General features: G+C 45.0%; 1 long non-coding RNA gene across 1 annotated transcript in view; it reads left to right on the forward strand.

Moving 5' to 3' along the window:
• Positions 1-17,541, forward strand: part of LOC148527199 (uncharacterized) — a 40,319-nt gene extending 22,778 nt beyond the window's left edge. Inside the window, exons 3-6 of the long non-coding RNA XR_015878064.1 lie at positions 4,062-4,161; positions 14,724-14,789; positions 16,314-16,508; positions 17,296-17,541. This is a non-coding gene — a long non-coding RNA (uncharacterized LOC148527199). The remainder of the gene's footprint in view (positions 1-4,061; positions 4,162-14,723; positions 14,790-16,313; positions 16,509-17,295) is intronic.
• The last annotated feature ends 1,090 nt before the right edge of the window (positions 17,542-18,631 follow it).

Below are 18,631 nucleotides of genomic sequence, written 5' to 3' on the forward strand. Positions count from 1 at the left end.
CCAGTGATATAGAACATCTACACGGGGACTTCTCCTTTTCATGTGTACCACTATATGCGGCAATTGAAAGGATGTCACTACAATATGCTCACGTAGGAACTGTCATAAAAAAGTGGGAGATTACTTGAAATTGACATTTATTTCATTTGTATTTTGCATGGCAGATTATACAGGCCAATATCACTTTGATTGAATATATTTCCTTGAGTCAAGATTGAGCATATTTTTATTGATTCTAAGAGCTATAGCAATACTTTTGCACTGTATTTTTATTGTCATTTTTATTGTCATTTATGTTCCACTAAGTTATGCATTAGTATTATTAAATCAATTTTGATATAAATGTTTGTCTGGTAATTTAAACAAGCACTCCTTCCATACCATTTCTATATATTATACATATATACAAACACACACATACAGTATATATATATATGAAATATTAGAGGACAAAAAGGGGGCGCCACATCGTGCATCAAATATAGACAAATGTTTTATTACATAAAAACAAAGACTCCAGGTCAGCGTGCATACCAAAGTAGGCGGTCTAAACCCACCGCAAGCATAAACAGTGAAATAACAATAAGGATGGTGTTTCACCCGAATGTCTCCAGGATCTAATCCAGCCAGTCAAGTAGTAACAGAGGGTCACGCCAGGCCAAAGGGGGGGTCCGACCATTACCTAGTGACCACCCACAGCTATAGCGAGTGGCCAGGAAGATGGTCGCGATGGTCAAGACCATCGCGACCATCGGGCTTGCGACGAGACCCTTGTGGTAGGGTGTCGTTGCTGCAAGCCCCCAGAGAGATTTCGGCTCTAACAGTTATGTCAGTGGGGCCGGCCCCAAGCGGTAGGCGTTCACATGGGAACGCCTCCATTTGGCCAGCCACCCCCCCGACCCGCCCAGTGCGCATGTGCGTGATGCAGCCGGCTCCGTCGTGCGCATGTGCGAGACTTGGATAGCGACGGGCAAACCGTCGCTCCGGGTCTCGTGCCAAAGGGGGCGTGCTGTCGATGTTGAGTGACAGCACGCCCCCTTTGGCACGAGACCCGGAGCGACGGTTTGCCCGTCGCTATCCAAGTCTCGCACATGCGCACGACGGAGCCGGCTGCATCACGCACATGCGCACTGGGCCACCATCGACCCGGTTGCGAGCGCTCAGCGCTTGCGACCGGGTCTGAATCTGGCCCATTGTCTTTACAGTAGAACTGCAGGTCCCAGCAAGCCTCCCCCACATGCTTACACTTGGAGAACCACAAGTACCAGCATGTTGGGAATTAAGGGCCCACTGGGACCTGTAGTTCACCTGTAAAGAAATGTTGAAATAAACACACACACCCTGACAGTAAAGTTTTAATACATACATACATACATACATACATACTCACCTACAATACCTGGAGTGGTCCCCTTGTCCAGTAGGCATCCAAGGTCTTCTTAAAATAAAAAAAACGAAATACGCGACCCTCGCACTAAATAATAACCATCCTAACCAGGATGGTTATTACTTCCCGACTGAAGCGCTCAGACGCGGCTTCCTCCTTTGAAGGTCGATGTCAGAGTTCATTGGCTGAGAGATGTCAGCCCTCGCCTCTCAGCCAATGAACGGCTCCCTCCAAAAATACGTACAGTGGAATCCTACGTTTTTTTTTCCCTGTACTTAAACAACCAGGACTGGCTTTGCAAAGTCTGGGGCTGGTTGTGTTTTGGGGGGTACCTCACGTAATTTTTTTTTTAACATTTAAGTCTTTATTTGCTTTTTATAGTCAGATACATGCAGGCATCTCACTGATGTCTGCATGTATCTGTGTTAATTAGACCTGCTCATGCTCAAATTGAAAGCATGAAGCAGGTCTATTCATTTGGGGATTTGAAATTCGATTTGAATGTCGATTTTGTGTTCGATTTCAAATCGAATGATAGTAAATAAGGGTTTTGTGTGTTGGTCTATGTAAAAGTACCAATGTTTTTCCCGATGTTCAATTTGAGGTCGATTTGACTAAAATTTCGATTTGAAATTTGATTTTACATTCGATTTGGCCTTTAGTAAATACCTAAATGCAAAATTGAATATAAATCGAATACAAATCGAATGAAAATGGAATGCCAAATCACTCAAAATGCCAAATCGACCTTTAGTAAATTTACCCCCTAATCTTCAAGTTATTAAGTTAGGCATCCCAGACAGTGGCGTAATTATAAATTTAGCTCCCTCCTGCCAAAAAAGTTTTAGATGCCCCCCCAGTCATAAAACAAACACACCCAAAGATGATGTTTAAGGTGGAAGGTTTCATGATACAGTAATGTCCCTTATAACACAAGAAGTAATGTCCCTTATAACACATTATGCCACACCGTAATTCCCTTGTAACAAATTATGCCACACCTAAATGCCCATACAACACATTATGCCACACCGTAATGCCCCTTACAACACATTAAGCCACACAGTAATGCCACGTATAACACATACTGACAGAGTAATGCCCTTATAACAAATTATGCCACACCGTGCCCCTTATACAGTGCCCTACTGTATGTAGTAGTCCTCCTGTAGTTGTAACCCTTATGCAATGCCACCTGTAGTAGTGCCCCTTATGCAATGCCCCCTGTAGCAGTGCCCATTATGCAGGCCCCCTGCAGCAGTGCCCCTTATGCAATGCCCCCTGTAGCAGTGTCCCTTATGCAATGCCCCGTGGTAGTGCTCCTTTTGCAATGCCCCCTGTTGTAGTGCCCCTTATGCAATGCCCCCTGTAGTTGAGCCCATATGCAGTGTCCCCTGTAGTTGAGCCCCTGTGCTGTGTCCCCTGTAGTTGAGCCCCTGTGCTGTGTCCCCTGTAGTTGAGACCATATGCCTTGCCCCCGTAGTTAAGCTCATATGCCATGCTCTCTGCAGTTGAGCCCATATGCCATGCACCCTGTAGTTGAGCCCATCTGCCATGCACCCTGTAGTTGAGTCCATATGCCATGCCCCCTGTAATTGAGCCCATATGCCGTGTCCCCTGTAGTTGAGCCCATATGCCGTGTCCCCAGTAATTGAGCCCATATGCCATGCCTCCTGTAATTGAGCCCATATGCCATGTCCCGAGTAATTGAACCCATATGCTGTGCTCCCTGTATTTGAGCCCATATACCATGTCCCCGGTAATTGAGCCCATATGCCATACCCCCTGTAATTGAGCCCATATGCCGTGTCCCCTGTAGTTGAGCCCATATGCCATGCCCCCTGTAGTTGAGCCCCCACCCCCCGAGTACTTACCTGACTCGCCGCCATCCGGGCTGTCCCTCCCACTGCCGAGCTGACTGGATCTAACATGATCCAGCAGGAGCGGCCGGCCGGGCTCCTCAGCGCGCGGGTAACGCGCACTGCACGACTGGGATGCTGGCTTCTGAAGCGATTGGAGGCTTCCTTAGCCTCCGATCACTTCAGAGGCCAGTGTGCTCAGTAATGTAGCAGTTAGGCAACAGCCTCCGGTGCCCCCAAGCCACCGCAGGGGCTTCGGGTGCCGTAGTTACGCCACTGATCCCAGACCAATGTCCACCCCTCTGTGAAGTTTTGACATTTCTGGGGACATAGGTTCCAAGGGATAACTAACTAAAACCTGGGACTGTCCCTGGAAATTAGAGAAAGCTGACAATGGCGCACTTGGGCTGGTTGTGTTTAGTAGAGATGGTGGCTGGGGGCTGGTATTCTGCCCCAGAGGAAGGGGAGGATCCCACAAAATGTTGTGCACTATGTTTCCTGCTAATTCTGTCATGGTTTAATAAACCAGCCCTTGTGATCATATAAGATACTTAATTCCAGCCTCTGGTGTGTAGCCTCACATAAACGTGCCCAGATCTGGTTACCATCATCAGCTAGCAGGCCCCGGCATTTAGTCCAGAGACTGTAAAGAAATTAGGAAGGTGTGCCATGCTGTCTTATTTTACTTATAACATATATACTCATGTTACACAGGTCTGCTGTTTTTATAATTGTTTTAAATAAAGAATTGATATGTATAATATTGCTGCAAATGAAATGAAGTTTATTCTCCTCACTTGTTTCTTTCTGCATAGATATAAATAAGATCCACACTCTGGAGCTCATGGTTCTGGTTGGGGCTTTAATACTCCTGGCAATTGTTGCAGCTGTTATGGTCTTCGCCATTTGCTACTGGTAAGTTACTAATGTACATAGTGTAATGGTGCATACACAAGGTCAGATATCTTATCAGATATGAACGATAACGTTTGCAAAAATCGTTCAATCGTTCATATCTTTGACATGTAGGGCATGCATCGACGAACGATGCGCGTTCCCGCATGTCAGATAACGATCTCTGACATCGACTATGTTTGCTGTCAGATTTTCATGATTTCATTCATTTTAATACTGTCAGAAATCGTTCAATCGTTCATCATTGATGAAATCGTTAAAATCGTTGTAAAAATCGTTCAATCCTTCATCAAATCTGACCGTGTGTATGCACTATTAGATTTACCTAGCTATTAGGTGCATTATTAGTATATTATCATTCAGGGGAGTAGCGAGGGTGGTTCCAGTGGAGCATGAGCTCCAGGCTCCAAAATGGACAGAGGGCGCCATTCAGGGTTCCGGAATTCATGAGGCACTGCACAGTATGACAGCCTCTTGTTTTATCCTGTTTGTTTTCTCTATATCCTAAATAAGTTATGATTCTGAGATCCGTGTCTATATTTGATGCTCTCTCAAACTGCCCAGATTGCATCCCCTCTGACCCTCCCTCCTCTGTGATCATCTTCTGTCACCTCCTCTTTCCTGTCAGATTGATTACATTCACTTCTCACCTCTTTAATTCCCTCCTCTCTCTACCCTGGGATCGGCTCTTTGCCCCTGTCCACTCCTTTCTTATTGGCTTCTGTCACCACCCCTCTCCACTCCTTTCTTATTGGCTTCTGTCACCACCCCTCTCCACTCCTTTCTTATTGGCTTCTGTCACCACCCCTCTCCACTCCTTTCTTATTGGCTTCTGTCACCACCCCTCTCCACTCCTTTCTTATTGGCTTCTGTCACCTCCCCTCTCCACTCCTTTCTTATTGGCTTCTGTCACCACCCCTCTCCACTCCTTTCTTATTGGCTTCTGTCACCACTCCTCTCCACTCCTTTCTTATTGGCTTCTGTCACCACCCCTCTCCACTCCTTTCTTATTGGCTTCTGTCACCACCCCTCTCCACTCCTTTCTTATTGGCTTCTGTCACCACCCCTCTCCACTCCTTTCTTATTGGCTTCTGTCACCACCCCTCTCCACTCCTTTCTTATTGGCTTCTGTCACCACCCCTCTCCACTCCTTTCTTATTGGCTTCTGTCACCACTCCTCTCCACTCCTTTCTTATTGGTTTCTGTCACCACCCCTCTCCACTCCTTTCTTATTGGCTTCTGTCACCACCCCTCTCCACTCCTTTCTTATTGGCTTCTGTCACCACCCCTCTCCACTCCTTTCTTATTGGCTTCTGTCACCACCCCTCTCCACTCCTTTCTTATTGGCTTCTGTCACCACTCCTCTCCTTTCTTATTGGCTTCTGTCACCACCCCTCTCCACTCCTTTCTTATTGGCTTCTGTCACCACCCCTCTCCACTCCTTTCTCATTGGCTTCTGTCACCATCCCTCTCCACTCCTTTCTCATTGGCTTCTGTCACCACCCCTCTCCACTCCTTTCTTATTGGCTTCTGTCACCACCCCTCTCCACTCCTTTCTTATTGGCTTCTGTCACCACCCCTCTCCACTCCTTTCTTATTGGCTTCTGTCACCACCCCTCTCCACTCCTTTCTTATTGGCTTCTGTCACCACCCCTCTCCACTCCTTTCTTATTGGCTTCTGTCACCACCCCTCTCCACTCCTTTCTTATTGGCTTCTGTCACCACCCCTCTTGGATCAACCCTTTGCTTCTTCCCTCTTCTTTTCTTATTTGCTGCTGTCACTGCCCCTCTCCAATTGGATTTGCCCCTTACCTCTCCTTATTGGCTTCTGTCACCACCCCTCTCTGATTGTCACTTTCCTCTCCCCTTCCCCTGTTTGATCCTTCTCATCTCATTTATTCATTGTGCTTCATTGGACTTAGGAGACCTGAGATAATAATAATGGTGGTAGACAGAACATGGTTAGTAGTACTCACATTAATATAGGTGCAGTGTATATTTGCTAAGTAGGAGCATAGCTGAGAAGGGAGCTTCCCATAGGTGTTCCCACTCCAGTGAAAGCTGTTTGAGGCAGTAATTGCAGTACTAAGGTGTGCACCCTGTGGAATCTCACTCTAGCACATGTATTCTGTCAATTTAAATTACATGATCAGAATATATATTACAATCTCCTCTATTGACTAATAACAAAGGAGCAAAAGTCATATCCTATGTGCTATACATAAATAAAGCAGTGACAAAGCATCTACCCCTTAATGTCAGCTTCTGTTCCCCCAATGGGACCTCCATGCCCCAGCATGATACTGCCACTGCTGTTTTTCTCTTCACTTCAATATTCCCATGCAGGCCGGCCATACCCCACTGGCACAGTTCAGTACAGGAGAGGAAGGGGGGTGGCGGCGCTATGACATGCACTTTCTTCGGGTGCTATGCTACTCCTCTGTTATCATTACACAATACAACAGTGTGATCTAGTTGGTGTATATAGACAGAAACAAAAAGGATGGGAAAACCCGCGCTAGGATTCTAAGGGGTTCGTATATGGTTCGTGCTTGCTGCGGACCTTATTGGGAATACCCTTATCCCACTATAGAACATTAAATACAGTATCAAATTGGGTCGGCGCTACACTGGTGCGATGGAAAGATTGTAATTAAATTAAATGAGGATGGATACACTGTATAATTAGATGTGAATCAGTGGTACACCTATTCAGTGCTGCACTCAATGTGATGGAGATGGAAATAAATATGCTGCACAGACTAATATAATCCAATGTGCTTGGTATGTATTTATTTATTGTAAAAACCAGGGTCACAATTGCCCTTATATATTGATTTGTAGAAGTGCACTGTTCTGAGTGAGTATAGATACCTATGAATAAACCAGGACTGTAAGTATCGATAGGGTATTGGTCTCAGAGTCAATGTCCTGGGTGTGTAATAGGTATTCTATAATATTTAAGAAAAATGTGGACTGTTTATGGTCACCAATGGTCTTTCTGTTATATGGATGGTGATTGTCTGGTGATGTACGCAGGGTGTTGAAAGAATGTGTCTGGCGGGGCGACGTCCCATATCCCCCAGGTGCACAAACTTACCCTCAGCGTCCTTTTCCGCTCACCTCCGGGTGGGCGACATCCACTTCTTAGGTCTTCTGTCTTCCGGTCCCTCGCTCCGCTATGTCTGTCAGCGCGCGTGGATACACGCGCTGACTGGGAAGCAGAGTCCTCACCGTGGTGTATATGTCTCCAGGATTTTCCAGGGGCAGATTTAGTATTAGGTGCAGTAGACTGATGCTGACAGGTTCATTCCTAGGGCCTGATTCAGAGCCCGACGCTCTTGTAGAGCGCTCGCTCTGAATCAGGGCATCTTTTTTTTTTTTGCTGTTGCGACCTCTTGGCCGCTCGCTAAGCTGTGGGTGACCACCCACAGCTTTTTCGAGCGGCCAGGTGATGGTCACGACCATCGGGGCTTGTGTCGATACCCTTGTGGTAGGTTCTCGTCCATCACAAACCCCAGAGAGCTTCCTGCTCCCAAATGGGAGTCAGGTGGGATGGATAGGATGAAAGGTTTAAATCGCCTAGTGCATAAAAGCAATATCGAACAGGTTAGTTTAGTAGTCGGACCAAGCTCCAATGCACTCCGTTTAGGAATAGAGGGAGTGGGAATGGAGGACAGAGAATACAATGAGGATTCAGCAGTTTCAATTTGTAGTACCCACGGTAAATTGCTTGTAGGTGTAAACCAGGTGAGTATTTGGCCTAAATGAGTAGTGAAATAATAGTTTTGCACATCAGGAAGACCACGCCCACCTTCTATGGGACTCCTAATAAGAGTAGAGAATTTCTCTCTAGGTGAATTTTCTCTCTTACCTACCCAGATAAATTAAATTATTGCCCCTTGCACCCGACTCAAAACCTCACTGGGAATTCTTATTGGTATAGTCCTGCCAAACCAAGATATTATCTGGCCCCTCCAAGTTTTAAAATCTGATTCCACATTAGCATAAAGAGAAGGGAAATTTTCCTTATATAGAGAACTATATGAACTAGTGATATAGATCCCAAGGTATTTTAGCTTTTTTGAACACCAAGCAAATTGAAAATTGTGTTCTAATAGTTTGCGGGTGTCTGGGGATACATGTAATGGGAGGGCCTCCGATTTAGAATAATTAATTCGGTATCCAGCAATGGTAGAATAAGAAGATAAAGTTTGAAAAAGGATAGGGACAGAGATGTGAGGGGAAGAAAGTGTAAGTAATACGTCATCCGCAAAGAGTGACATTTTATATTCCCTTTCACCAACTTGAATCCCTTTAATATCAGGGGAAGACCGTATTAAACAAGCAAGAGGTTCTATAGTTAAGGCAAAGATTAAAGGGGAAAGGGGACAGCCCTGCCTGGTGCCATTACTAATTCCAAAGAGATCAGAGTCCCTTCCATTCACTCGAAACCTCGCCGTCGGGTTGGAATACAAAATCCTTACACCTCTCAGAAGATTCCCTCCCAGACCAAAACTCCAAAGAGTAGCAAACATTAAAGGCCATAAGATTTTATCAAATGCCTTCTAAGCATCTAGTGAAAGAAGCAGAGAAGACATATTTCTTTTATTTATGATGTGGATAAGATCAACTGTTCTCCTTGTGTTATCCCAGGCTTTTCGACCCACCTAATCAGGGTGGACAAGCTGTGGAAGTAACTCACCAAGTCTCGTCGCCAAAATTTTGGAGAACAACTTAATATCATTATTGAGAAGGGTTATAGGCCTATAATTTGAGCAGACATTAGGATCCTTCCCAGGTTTGTGTATAACAATTCTAGCCTCCAAAATACGAGAAGATAGAGTTTCACCTTTAAGAAACCCATTGAAAAGTCTGCACAAATGGGGTAATAAAATAGATTTACATTTCTTATAGTACAGTAGGGAGAAGCAGTCTGGACCAGGGGCTTTACCAGATTTTTGAGATTTTAACGTCTCTTCGAACTCTTCTAAAGAGATATCTGAGCTTAATTGTGCAACCTTAGAACTACTTAATTTAGGGATATGACACTTTGCTTGAAAAGAATCACTGTCTTTATCTAAAGAGGGATATGGAACTGAGTTGTGGTTGGAGTTATACAAATTTTGATAGAAGCTTTCAAATTCCTTCACTATCCTCCTGGGGTCATGTGTTGGATCACCCACTCTAGTTTTAATAGACAAAATATTTTTAGATGAGACTTTTGCTTGCAGTTTACGAGCTAGTAGCTTATCGGCTTTATCCCCCTTTTCATAATACCTCTGATTTGAACGACAGAGGCAGAATTCTGTCTTATGAGACAATAATACATTAAGTTCTAGAATTTTAATGAGCTGATCTAGGTCGGACTGCATAAGAGTAGATTTATGTTTTAATTCTAGTTGGTGTAGCTGTGTAGTTAAATCTAAAATGGCTAGGGTACATTGTCATTTAATTCTAGAAGCTATTTGAATAACATGTCTACGAAGAACTGCTTTGTGGGCTTCCCACAAAGTCATATCTTTGATTTAAGGGGTCTGATTTATGGAAAAATAATCTTTGAGTAATTGGGAAATCTGTACCAAAACATCAGTATTTTGTAGAAGAGAATCATTTAGGCACCAAGAGGGAGGTAAAGAAATAGGGGAAAGACAAGACAAAGTAGAGGAGACTGGGGCGTGGTCGGACCATGTGATGGAGTGTATATTAACCCCCTTAATATGAGGAGTCACGGCCTGACCAACAAATATCATATCAATTCTGGTATATATCTTATGCACTTGGGAAAAAAACATATAATCTTTAGCAAGAGGGTCCTGCACCCGCCAGGTGTCAAACAATAAGTGGTTTTTAAATAGAGATAGTAGGGCTTTAGAATTACGCTCTCCAATATAAGTCAATGAAGGAGGTAAGGGGTGTTAAACCCAGAAGTTCTGTCATATTTTTGATGAAGAACTGTATTAAAATCCCCTGCTAAAATGACCTCCCCCTTACGATAATAAGAAACTTTTGAGTCAAGAGTAGCAAAAAAGAAGATTGATTTACATTCGGGCCAACGAAAGAGGGCCAGCCAACCGGGGTCACACCAGGGAGTGTTATGCAGCATGGGAGGTAGGGAGGGGCCCCAATAACCCCCTTAATTACAGCACATCTGCGGGAGCTGAAGCAGAGCAGGTCCGCTCTCCTCAACAGCCAGGCCACGCCCCCCATTTTTAATTTTCTTTTAGCAGTGATCAGCGAGTGGACCACACAGATAATCACTGGGGCCGGCTCTGGGCTCTGCTCTGTCTGTTAGAGCGTAGACCCTGGATAACGCCACCTCCATATGGCGGTATTATCACAGGGCTTCCCCCGGTATTTTTTTCACAATTTATTTTTAGTAACTACCAGATAGATCGCATTTCCCATTATAATTATGGGAATTGCGATCTGATTACCAAAATATTTGATAATTAGGGCTTGGAGTAAAATTTTATGAATTCTACTCCAATTGCCCTTTAGGTGATACTAAAATAATGTGAAAAGGGTGTGAAAACACCCTTTATACTTTATTTTAGTAAAAATAGTGATAATAAATAGAGCCACCTGTATCTTCAGTGTTACCACCCCTGTCTCTGCATCTTCAGTGTTACCACCCCTGTCCCAGTATCTTCAGTGTTACCACCCCTGTCCCAGTATCTTCAGTGTTACCACCCCTGTCCCCGTGTCTTCAGCGTTACCACCCCTGTCCCCGTATCTTTAGCGTTACCACCCCTGTCCCCGTATCTTCAGTGTTACCACCCCTGTCCCTGTCCGCCCCTGTCCCTGTATCTTCAGTGTTACCGCCCCTGTACCTGCATCTTCAGCGTTACCACCCCTGTCCCTGTATCTTCAGCGTTACCGCCCCTGTCCCTGTATCTTCAGAGTTACCGCCCCTGTCCCTGCATCTTCAGCGTTACCGCCCCTGTCCCTGCATCTTCAGCGTTACCGCCCCTGTCCCCGTATCTTCAGCGTTACCACCCCTGTCCCCGTATCTTCAGCGTTACCACCCCTGTCCCCGTATCTTCAGCGTTACCACCCCTGTCCCCGTATCTTCAGCGTTACCACCCCTGTCCCCGTATCTTCAGCGTTACCACCCCTGTACCCGTATCTTCAGCGTTACCACCCTGTCCCCGTATATTCAGTGTTACCACCCCTGTCCCCGTATCTTCAGTGTTTCCACCCCTGTCCCCGTATCTTCAGTGTTACCACCCCTGTCCTTGTATCTTCAGAGTTTCCGCCCCTGTCCCTGTATCTTCAGTGTTTCCGCCCGTCACTGTATCTTCAGTGTTACCGCCCCTGTCCCTGTATCTTCAGTGTTACCGCCCCTGTCCCAGTATCTTCAGTGTTACCTCCCCTGTCCCTGTATCTTCAGTGTTACCTCCCCTGTCCCTGTATCTTCAGTGTTACCACCCCTGTCCCTGTATCTTCAGTGTTACCTCCCCTGTCCCTGTATCTTCAGTGTTACCACCCTGTCCCTGTATCTTCAGTGTTACCACCCTGTCCCTGTATCTTCAGTGTTACCACCCTGTTCCTGTATCTTCAGTGTTTCCACCCCTGTCCCTGTATCTTCAGTGTTTCCACCCCTGTCCCTGTATCTTCAGTATTACCACCCCTGTCCCTGTATCTTTAGTGTTTCCACCCCTGTCCCTGTATCTTCAGTGTTTCCACCCCTGTCCCTGTATCTTCAGTGTTACCGCCCCTGTTCCTGTATCTTTAGTGTTACCGTCCCTGTCCCTGTATCTTCAGTGTTACCGTCCCTGTCCCTGTATCTTTAGTGTTACCGTCCCTGTCCCTGTATCTTTAGTGTTACCATCCCTGTCCCTGTATCTTCAGTGTTACCGCCCCTGTCCTTGTATCTTCAGTGTTACCACCCCTGTCCCTGTATCTTTAGTGTGACCCCTGTATCTCCCTGCAGGGAGAAAATAAATAGAATCTGACCAGGTGTTGAATTTATTCACTCTGCTCTTCTGTGGACTCTGTGCCTCCCTCATTACTAACCACAGAGCCGGCCACAGGCATTCTAAGCACATGCCTAGGGCGACTGGAATGCCTAGGGTTAATCCAGGGCTCTGCTGATGCCCCCCCACCCCTCCAATATGCTGCCGCCCAGAGCTGGATTAAGGGGGAGCACTGAGGGTAAGTACCCCCAGGCCCCCCTTTCTAAGACCCCCCCGCCAGAGATCAGATCTCTATAGTGATCCGTTCAACAGTGCTGCGCACACGTCGCGCACCTGCCTGACAGCAGTGACAGACATCACAACCGCTGGTGCCACAGAGAGGTGCTGGGCAGCTGAGCGATGGCTCAGCTGTCCAATGGCTTGTGAAGCTGCAGCCTGCGGCTCAGTGACTGGCAGGCAGCAGGAAGAAGGGGGCAGGAGGAAGGGAGGGCACAGTCACAGTCTAGCCCCTAAGCATGGAGGTTGATGCGGCTGCCATTTGTTCTCTGAAGAGAGGAACGTGGCCGTGGAAAGTAAGACAGGCAGCTTTTATTTTTTTTACTAATTAATATATATATATACACACATACATTTGCAAACACACACACATATATATATATATTGTAAACATACATACATATACATCCTATAAAAATACATATATATATATATGGGATCAGTATGATATGCCAGCGGCTGAATAGACGGATGCTCGATCACTGAATATCCCAACAGGGGAGATAAGTACCCTAACCCTCCCCCTCTCCCCCCCCTAACCCTCCCTTAGTGATGTCCTAACCCTGACCTCCTCCGGTGGTGCCTAACCCCCCACTTCCTGCACTCTAAACCAAACTAACCCTCCCAGGGGGTGCCTAACGCTAAACCAGGGCTGGCTCCAGGGGTCTAGGCATCCTGTGCCGGCTCTTAATAGGGTGACGGAAAATTACCATAGGCCACGCCCCCTATGTGATGTTATTTGGAGGCGTGCCCACATGGCATGCCTCCAAACAACGTCAGGCGGAGGGGGAAGCCTCACTAGCTGGGCTTTCCCCAGCCACTGAATGGATGCCGCGCACATGCGCACAGCATCCATTCGGACTCCAGGCTCTGGCACCGCTGCACAGCTGCAGCGGTGGGTGTCCCCAACCTCCTGGTTTGACCACCCACAAGCCACTTCATCCCACTGGTGGAACAGCACTGTCCCGCTGAAATCATGATGTTGGGGAGGGGTGCACCCTCTATGGTCGACCGCACTGGTCGAACACCCCTAGAACCGGACCTGCCCTAAACTCTCCCCAGTGGTGACTAACCCTAACCCTCCCTCCCCGTAGCCTAACCCTAATCCTCTTCAGGGGGTGCCTATCTCTAATCTCCCTCTGGAAGTGCCTAAATCTAACCCCACCATTCTGGGAAAACTAAAATACTTACCCAGGTCTGGACGTTCGAGATTCTGGGATCGGTATTTGGACGGCTGGCATTCCATCTGCCGGCAATATAACTACAACCGCATATAAACACTTATGGTGCATACACACGATCAGATTTTTCCTTCAGATGTGAACGATAACGATTTAAAAATCGTTCAGTCGTTCATATCTGAAGGAAAATCGTTCATATCTGACATGCCTGAACGATGGACGATCAACGATGCGCGTTCCCGTTTGTCAGATAACGATATCTGACATCTGATGGGTTTGCCGTCAGACTTGGACGATTCCATTCATTTTAATGCAGTCAAAAATCGTTCAATCGTTCAAATCGTTCAAAACTTTGGTAAAATCGTTCAAATCGTTCAAATCGTTCAGTCGTTCATCTGACAAATCTGACAAATCTGACCGTGTGCACGCTCCATTAGATTGCTGGTGGGATTATCTGCTAGTGGGCACCAGTCAAAATTTTGCCAAGGGTACCAAATTGCCTAGGGCCGGCTCTGACTAACCATTACTACTATTCAACCATAATATAGGCAGGATGTACTAAGCATCGCATCAACAATGCGGCACATCCTGTCTTCTTATCAGGGTACAGACCGCAGTTGATTACTGCGTTATCTACCTAGAAATGCAAATTAAATCACAAAGGAGAGCTCTCCCTATAAAACCTGTCCTTTGCAATGTCCTTGGATAAAGGAACTTCTGGGTTCCAGAGGGGACACGATCAGTGTAATTGCTTCCCCCATCCCCGCACAGGCAGAGGAGAGGAGAAAGCTGCTGCTGGCGCTGCTCAGTGGCAACAGTCTCCTTGGTCCCACTGTAACCCAGCACACAGTAGCATGTGCTGGGCTGCTGACAGGTAAGAGGGATTGAGAAGTGGCGGTTGACCCAGACCCACACCGGACTCCTCCGACAAGCCCAGGTAATTATTATCAGCTCCCCCACTCTCAGCGCCCTTGAGATCGAGAATGAAATGCAGCAACTATTGGACCAGCCTGTACTAAGAGACCCAGACAATGTGCTGCCTGTGTTATAATCATGTCTTTGTTACTGTGATGTACTGTAATACAATATGCTGCTCTATGATATAATGTGCCTCTATTCATTGCACTTTATAACCCTCACTTTCTTTCTATGTGATGTAACTGAGAAGTCTTTTTTTTACTTTTAGCATGAAGCATACTTCAAAAAAAAAAAGCAGATCTCAGCCTGGAATCAATTGTTGTCATCAACCCAGGTAACATTAACTAGATAACGGCATGATATAGATATGTCCTTAGTTATCTTTGCTGTTAGTACAATATACATTCCCTGCAGTGGCGTGGGACGTGTGCTTCATTAAATAAACCATCCTGCTCCACGGTTGCAAACCAGTAGAGTAATTTTTGCAAAAGTAATACAGGAGCTCACGGCAGATGACGCTGCTGCTGGACTGGATTGCCCATGTGTATGTTTTGCAAAAGTAATAAGAGCCTTTCAGTTGGCAGAAGAGTTTTTACAAGTATTTTACAGAAATTAAGAGCTATGAAATTTAGCCAATGAAAAATGTGGTGTGATCAACCAATCAGAAAAGGTAATCTACAACTGAGAAGTGCTGCCCTCACAAAGTTATTCTCCCCATACATCAGAAAATCATTGGCTCCTAGCAATATGTAAATGAAGAGTTGGACAACAGGAACTTAATAGCCAAACTCCATCGCCATGATGTAATATTCATAGTACCGTATATTCGCAGGCAGCGGCGGCTCCTACCCTCTTGGATAAAGTGGGCTGCAGCCACTGAAAATGGGAGGGAGGGTGCAATTACTCATCTCGGTCACCTACGCAATCGATCTGTCAGGTTGCCGGGACCGACGCATGCGCACTAGCGGTAAGGAGCCGCGCATGCCACTGGCATCCAAAGGGCTGCATCGTCTGCAGCACCTAGGAGCCGGTCACGGCTGACGGAAAGACAGAGTAGCGGCTTCCTCCTGGAAACCACTCTCTGCTGATAGCAGCCCGGACTGGCTGTCCCAGGGGGGGGAGGGGGCTGCAGCCTCGCAGCACCTAGGCAAAATCCACCACTGTACGCAGGGCATATATTCGCCTCTCTCTATCATTTGAATGTCAATAGTTTTCGACCTTTGGATGTGCTGTATTGCAAGACACCTTCTGGAATTATGTGGTTAGGAGAGATGTGTTTGTGCGTCTTTTACTAATAAATTATTTTTTATTGTTGTTCCTGTTGGTGCACTACAAACATGCTAAAACAAAGGGCCAAGAATACCTCAATTTTGGTCACTCGTGGTTACTGCAAAAGGAATGAATCGCAGCTCTCTGATTGGTCAGAGCATAGGATCTGCTGCGCTTTGAGAAATCAGAGCAGTCCTATTCATTCCTATAAGAGTCACTGGAAGTGATTTCACACTACCATTGTGCTCCCATAGGGAGTAGTGCATAGTTTTATATGTTGACATTGATTATAGGCCATAAAAGCCCTATTGTATATGAATGTTGTTATGACATACTACTATACAATAAACATAATATCACATAAATGGTCTAGTGGGTACAGTAAATGTGTCATATTGTGTCAACAATTTATATTCATATTATCAATCTTCTAATTTGGCAACACTGGTGCAAAAGAGAGAGTCACTCAGTATACTGTAGTTACTGTAATGAGAATATACTAAACTGTAGTTCAACAGATTTGTGAAGATATCATATGATAAATAATTTTAATCTAAAAATATTTTCCATTTCTTATATGCTAACACAGCCCAAGTACATGTGTCTGCCCAGGAGGAGGTGGCTGCCCTGGAGAAAGATCCTGCCCAGGAGGAAGAGCCTGCCCAGGAGGAAGAGCCTGCCCAGGAGGAAGAGCCTGCCCTGGAGGAAGAGCCTTCCCAGGAAGAGGTCCCCACCCAGGACAATGGGAAGGAAGAGGAGGAGCCTGATATGGTGCAGGCAGCAGGTACAGTAATGACAACATAATAGTTTTGTGCTAATAGTGATTTTTAATGTAACATTGACTGTATTCATTAAAAGTCTCATGATATAATATATAATGCATGCTGTTGTCGATGCACTAAATTTCTAACAAACTAGCCATATCAACACTATATTGTATAAGTATAGTACTGTACCTACATGTATATTGTTTGCATGTAGAATAAAACCAACTTTTGCTATATTTAATATGGATCCATTTATTTTTATAGTTTCAAAACCTGTTGCATATGATAAAACGATAAGGGGTAAATTTACTAAAGTGAGAGTTTTTGGAAGTGAGTTTTAGAAGAGATGTTGCCTATAGCAACCAATCAGATTCTAGCTATTATCTTCTAGAAGGTGCTAGTTAAATATTAAGTAGAATCTGATTGGTTGCTATGGGCAACATCTCTTCTTAAAAACTCTCACTTTAGTAAATTTACCCCTAAGTATTTTCAATGTGTGCATTAAAGGAAGACATGACTAGAGGGGAGGAGGCCAGATAGAGGGGGAGTTGGACAGGGAGGAGATAGGGGCGGCCAGGAGCTGCCAGGCATCAAAGAAGAGGAAGCTAGAAGTGAGAATGGTTATAAACAGAAAGTTGACAGACAGAGCTGAACAGAACCCCCTGCCCTGCAGTGCCTTATGCCATGGCACATGTCGCTCCACCCTATTCACAGCCCTGCGCACAGGCTTTCACCTTTTTGCTATATTAAGTGGATAATGTACTGTACATTTCTGTGCTAATACCTTATTTTTGCTTTTCGCAGTTCAGCCACACCATGAGAAGGGGAAGCAAAGGGAACAGCAGGTCTACGAGGTGGAGCAGGAGCAGGAACATGCAGCTCAAGACTCACTCTATTACGATCTGGAAGAAATTCCAAAGGAAGACATGATCCTGCCATTCGACACCAAATCTCCACCGTGCAGAAATCTTTTAAAAATATTGAACAATCTCTCGCATGGACAGATAATTTGAGCCAGAAATAAAAAAACATTTTTTGGCAATATACCAAAAAAATGATGTACTAATCAGATAGAATAATTGAATAAAAATAGCAAATAAAACAAAAAAATACAATTACAAATATAGATATAAAAACACTGCTAAAAAAGACACCTCGTTAGCTGACAGACTATTAATGACTACTAGAGTCTATGTTGCTCTCCAGACATTAGATTCCATTCAAATATCTTTAATGTACATATGGTATGCACATCAACAGAGGGTTAAAAACCACATCAAAAGCAACAATTATTGTTAATTTGAAGCAGCAGATATATTCTGTAGCTTGAATAAAGGATGTTAAGCTGCACACACACACGTAAAGATTTTCTGTCCAACCATCCAACTAGTTGATTGGTTGGAATGAAAATCTGGTAATGTATGGGAGTAACTGATGATCAGCAATTTGCTCCTAAATGCCAGAAAACATGAAAATGGTCGTTAGACAAGTTTGTTAAATGTTTGAGCTAAACAATTCGTTCAAACAACAGTTTTTGTCCATTTTCCGGTGTTTGGGAGCAAATTGCTGATTGTCATTTGCTCCCATACGTTACCAGATTTTCATTCCAGCCAATCAACTAGTTGGATGGTTGGACAGAAAATCTTTACGTGTGTATGTAGCTTTGGTCTGTTTGCTTTTGCTTCATTAACAGTAACAATTATGATTGTAAGATCTAGTTACAGTGTTTATTATTGTATCCAATCCAATATACTGTATCCTCCGAGTAGCTTAAAGGACACTTCTATGATCAGTAAACAGGCTATTACTCATAAATCCTTATAGGGAAGCAAATATCCTTAGCCAAGCAATAGGTTAGTCAAGCAAAAACAAAAACAAACAGAGTGATATAAAGTGTTAAAAAATGAGAGTTATGATAAGAACTTACCTTCGTTAAATCTCTTTCTTCAAAGTCCATAGGGTCCACAGGGATACCTTGGGGGTGTAGATGAGGGAACTCAATCCCGGCACCACGCAGTTAAAATCTTTCAGCTCCCAGGATGCACTGGTCCACTCTCCCTACTATAGGGCGTTATTAACAGCACTGACTTGTGCTGTTGTGTCACTGTGGTGGTGTCCATACACACGCTGTACCTGTCCT

This window comes from Taudactylus pleione, unplaced genomic scaffold (genome assembly GCF_031769625.1).
Source record: "Taudactylus pleione unplaced genomic scaffold, aTauple2 ptg000092l, whole genome shotgun sequence".
Lineage (NCBI taxonomy): Eukaryota > Metazoa > Chordata > Amphibia > Anura > Myobatrachidae > Taudactylus > Taudactylus pleione.